A 5,688-nucleotide genomic window follows, 5' to 3' on the forward strand; every position below is an offset into this window, starting at 1 on the left:
AAAATGAGCTGATTTTTACCTCTTGAGCATGCATGAACCAACCTTTTTCAAACATTAATAAGACAACCAAGTCATGTTCCAAGTGTTTGTCCCAACGCGTGTGTGCAAAGCTCTTCTCAATCCTCTTCGATTCCTTAAATCACACCATAAGTCGGTCCTCAAGTCTAATCCTTGTCTCATATGTTGACTTGCTAACTCCTCTCCACAAATGTAGAATAGCTTAGCATTCTAGATCGATAGGTATTTTCAAGGTTGTAATGAGGCTAGGCTAAGGGTATGGAAATTTGGGAATTTATAGGCTAAAAAATCTCCAAACTTAGTTTGCTTTAGAACCTTGTAGTACAAATGATCTACCCTCTACTCTTTTTTTTTCACAAGTTCACCCCACTCTCCCTTTCATTTATTTCAATGTATATATATATATAATTTTTTAACACTATATATATGTCCAATACAATGAATATTTACTTTTATTTATTTATTTTCATAATTTTCTCTTTTTTTTTTAACTTAAATAACTAGGACATATATATATATTTTACAACGAAAAATAATGAAACAACTAAATATAACAAACACCTTTTTTTATATAAGAAATATATAAATACACCCCTTTTATCCCACCCCCAAACTTAAACTTAACAAACTAAGTTTAGAGATGGTTAGGGAACAAAATATGAGAATTATAACATGAGAAGGGATATGGCTAAATGCATAAAGGTGAATCAACAAAGAATAGGCCAAAAAGCTCAAAGTGGGCAACAATGGATAATACTTTCAAGGGTAGGCTAGAAAATCTCAATCGATCCAACAAAATACCTATGTCATTTCTAGTTTGCTAAGCCTCCTAGGATTTCGCCTCAAGGAAATTAACAAGACAATTCTAAGATCTTAGACTCTCACAACCAATTAGCATTATTTAGAGTTTCTAAGAATCATGATAAAGCCAAGCACACATGTTAAGATCACACACTTTTCACATTTCAAGGTTTGCCAAATTGATGCCTAAATCAAACCAATCCAAACATGCTTAAGATCCGCTCTAAGATGCAATTTCCTTTTTTTTTTCATCAATGATCCCCCAAAATTTAGCACTACTACAATACTAAAATTCCTTTTACAAAACACAACACACATATAAAAAACACAAAATAACCCTAAAAAGAAAATTTAAAAATAAAAAATATCACAAATCACAAAATGAACACCAGCTACCCCAAACTTAGAGATCACAGTGTCCTCACTGTGATAAAGCAAAAGACAACACAAAAAAAAACAACAACGAAATACCGACTCAAAACAACAAGACAACTAAGAACGAGCAACAAAAAAAAAAACAGACAAAAAAAAAAACTAAGATAAAGCTAAGAAAGGATAGAAAGAACTCCCTAAAGTCACCGAGCCCGCGGCCCAATCTAGAACCCCCTTTAAAAATTGTCCACCATTTGGTCTTTCCATGTTAGCTCTATATATGCCCAGTTGCGCCCACAAATGCGATAGCAATTATGTGACCGCAATTGGGAGATTGCAGAAAAATTTCCTGCTGCTAAACCAGAATTTTTCCAAATCAGTCCAACACTCCCCAAACTTTAATTCCAATGCTTCCCATCTTTCCTTTGATGCACTTACACCTGAAACACAGAAACACTACCCACAAGACCAAGGGAAAGCAGAAATCAAAATAAAAGAAACTTAAGAAAACTAAAACTAAATAAATTAAACTCTCTTTGTTTGTTTTTGTTTTTTTTTATAATTGAATTGGGCTGCTTTACAATTAATCCTCCTAACACCGTAGCAACCCAATTTGTTACAATTTCTTCAAGGATCCTTCAAAATGAGCGAGGTCTTATTTAGCTTAACCTCGCCACCCCCAAACTTAAGTTCTTTCCTTTTCACCTTCAACTTTCTTCCTGAAATTTCATCACGCAAATCCAATGCACCACAAGGAAAGACTTTAATTATCAAGAATGAATCGGAGAAACTTGATCATAGATGTCTAGAACTTGCTTTCATTTGAGAATTAGAGAAACACACCCGTTGCCCTACTTCGAACCTTTGGGAATGAGCTTTCCTACCACACTTCTTTTTTCTTTTTCTTCTTCCTATGTGGCTCTTGCAAATGAGATGGTGCCTTGTTTATACTTGCCCCTAGCTCATTGTTGCTCTCAAATTCTTTAGGAGATGGCCTCATCCTCACTTTCTTGTTATACCTTATGGGTACCTCTTCCTCCATATTAGTCCAATGGGCTTATAATCAAATGGGAAATTTCACGGGCCTATAGCCCATGATAATTTTGACCTAGGGCTTCAAAATGACTATTATTTTATTGATTTTTTTAATTAAATTAAATTTCCTAATTGAGTCTATAAAAGGAGTGCTTAGAGAGAAGTCAAAACATAAGTCATAAGTCAGATTCTCTGATAGTTTTAGATTCTCTCTAAACACAAGTCTTTTTCTAAGCCTCTTTGTTATTTTCTCTTCTTCTCTCTATATCTATCTCATGTGTTGAGAATTGCCCACACTATTCTAGGTGGTTCTAAGGATACATTGGAAGATTGTGAAGAAAATAGAAGATCGGTTCAGTTTCTTGATAATACTCTGCGACAGAGAGGATACAAGAGTTAGAGAAACTGAAGGAAGGACTCTTTAATTCCGCTGCATATACTGTAAGTATTCTATTATTTGTTTGTCTTTGAATTCAATTTTAGAAACATGTTTTAGGCTATCTCATATTAATTTGTTTAATATTAGATATACATGAAAATAAATAAAGATCCTGTATAAGCTAATCCTACAGCTGCAGCATTCCTGCAGCACTCTGGGCAGAGACAGATTTTTGTACACTAGGAATTTCAGCATCTTTTTGAATTTCCTCATTTATTTGGATTGAAGAGGGCTCACCCTCATGCCCAGAATTTGTCTTGGAATTCTCCAACTCCTTCCCACTTCTCAAAGTGATTGCTTTGCACTCCTCTTTACCTTCTCGTCTTGGATTTATGGTGTCACTTGGCAATGAACCTTGGGGTCGACTACGCATCTCATTAGCAAGCTGTCCAACTTGAATCTCCAAGTTTCTCAATGATGCTTCTTGGCTTTGGATCATGGCTTCATTCTTCACTATATACTCCTTCAACATGTCCTCAAGAGAGCTAGATTGCATTGCTTGTTGTTGTGGCCTTTGTTGTGGTGCTTGTGGGGGATAACCCGGCGGGAAATTTGGTCTTGGAGGCATAGAAGAATTGCTAGGGCCAACCCCTTGATTACTCCATGAGAAGTTGGGATGTTGCCTCCATGATGGGTTGTAGGAATTAGAATAAGGGCCATTCCTATTTTGATTCCCCATGTAACACACAGCTGCTAGATTGGAAGGACAGTTGTCAAAAGTATGACCCTCACCACAATACACACAAGAAATGTTCTCCATTTGCCCAAATTGTGTCCCCATAGGCTGCCCCATTGATTGATTCATCCCCATATTCATTGTCTTGAGCATATTAGAAATAGAGGACACTTAGGCTGCCAAAGAAGTGATGGCATCTACATCATGAATACCGGCCATCTTTCTACCTGTAGACAATCTAGAAGTGGGCCACTGATAGTTATTGTTGGATATTCTCTCAAGGATTTCATATGCCTCATTATAGGACTTAGCAAGAAGAGCCTCATTCGATGAAGCATCAATCACCATCCTAGTATGAGCATTGAGATCGTTATAGAAGGTCCCCATCTGGATGCAATGAAGAATGCCATGGTGAGGGCATTTGCGCAACAACTCCTTAAACCGCTCCCATGCCTCATATAAAGATTCTTCATCAAGTTGTTGGAATGAGGTAATCTCATTGCGGAGCTTGGCATTTTTAGTGGGAGGAAAATACTTCATCAAAAACTGCTCAGCCAACTCTTGCCATGTAGTCACAGAATCAGATGGCAAAGAGTCCAACCAAGCTCTAGCTCTGTCTCTCAAGGAGTATGGGACAACTTTAGTCTCAGTGCATCCTCTGTCACTCCGGGCAGCTTGAATGAATCACTCACTTCAATGAACAATCGAAGATGAAGGTGAGGATCCTCTATTGGCATCCCACTAAACTGGCCCACAGTTTGAAGCATCTAGAACATGACTGGCTTCAATTCAAACTGTGCTGCCTGAATTTCTGGTCTAACGATGCCTAGATTGAGCTCATTGAAGAGGGGGAGAGCATATTGCCTGATAGCACAATCTCTGTCATCAGCCACAATAACTGCATTTTGCCCATTGTTGGCAACTACTCCCCCTTGAGCTACTCGATCTTGAGCAGCTCCTGCTAGATTTACTGGTGGATCATGAGCGAATCCTGCTAAGTGTGCCACCCTTTGAGCGGCTCCCTGTTGAGCCCCTTGCTCAGCATCAATATTTACTACTTCCCTTTTTGACTTTTGGATCTTTCGCTTTCTTCTAAAGATACGCTCAATTTCTAGATCAATGGGAAGTAGTTCAGGGTCTTGATTCTCGCTCATACACTGTGTAAACCTGAAATTGTACGAGAATCACCTAAGTTAGTACAAAATAATTTAAACCAAATTGTGAGATACTTAATTTCACAATAAATGACTTTAAACAATCCCAAGAAATGGCGACAAAAACTTGTTGCGATATTTTCTTATGATATTTAATGTGCAAGTGTACACAATCGCATGCAAGTAATATAATAGTAAGTATTTTAATATCGTCTCCTCAGGGATTGTTTAAGCAAGATATTGTAAAGATCAAAACCCAACAATTTGGAATAAAAATAAGCAATAAGGTTGATTGAACTAAAATAAAAAAAATGAAATATATAAATGAGTGAACTAATGACCAAAATGAAACTAAAACAGTAAGCAAATGATTAATCAAGCGATGATGGGAAGCCAGAGCTACTAATTCCCTCTAATATGCAATTCTGGGCACATATGCGAGTAACAATGCGGTCGCAATTCTGGGTAATGTTGACTAGGTTTTCTACTTGTCTCAATTCTTTTTCCTAAGCAATTAAGGATCAATTCTTGAATTAATTAACATATTCCTATGCCCAACCAATGTTAAGAATATCAATTTGAGCACAAACCTATAGAATCATGCAAGGTGATTATATATTCCTATATAAACACAATTTCTAAAACATAAAAGTTAAGAACATGCATCAATCAATCTTTGTATCTATTAATATTAATCTTTCCAGCATCAATACCAATTTAATTACCTACTCAAGTTGGCCAAATATAGAGCAAGTATAAACAATAATACCCATTTATTGAACAAAACCTCAAAACAACTTTAACATTAAAATTACCCACACACCCAAAATTACATATTAGAGTTCATTGGCATCTCTAACTACAAAAGTTTAGTTCATACTAAAATTCAAGAGAACAATTATAATAATTTCAGCCATGGGTTTCATGAGAATCAATTAAAAGAATTCAAATACAAAGATTAAGAGTAGAGAAAATAAAATCCAAACGCTAAGAGTTAAATGAAATTGTCTCTGTTGGATTAGCTTATACAGGATATTTATTTATTTTCATGTATCTAATATTAAAAAAATTAATACGAGATAGCCTAAAACATGTTTCTAAAATTGAATTCAAAGAGAAACAAATAATATAATACTTACAGTATACGCAGCGGAATTAAGAGTCCTTCCTTCAGTTTCTCTAACTCTTGTATC

The 5,688-nt window shown here is 36.0% G+C and overlaps 1 non-coding gene across 1 annotated transcript; it reads left to right on the forward strand.

Annotated features, from left to right (window-relative positions):
• The first annotated feature begins 3,744 nt into the window (after positions 1 to 3,744).
• LOC133820426 (small nucleolar RNA R71) lies at positions 3,745 to 3,851 on the forward strand. Its single transcript, XR_009886836.1, has one exon. It is a non-coding gene; the product is annotated as a small nucleolar RNA R71 (small nucleolar RNA).
• Positions 3,852 to 5,688: the final 1,837 nt, after the last annotated feature.

This window comes from Humulus lupulus, chromosome 2 (genome assembly GCF_963169125.1).
Source record: "Humulus lupulus chromosome 2, drHumLupu1.1, whole genome shotgun sequence".
Taxonomy (NCBI): Eukaryota; Viridiplantae; Streptophyta; class Magnoliopsida; order Rosales; family Cannabaceae; genus Humulus; species Humulus lupulus.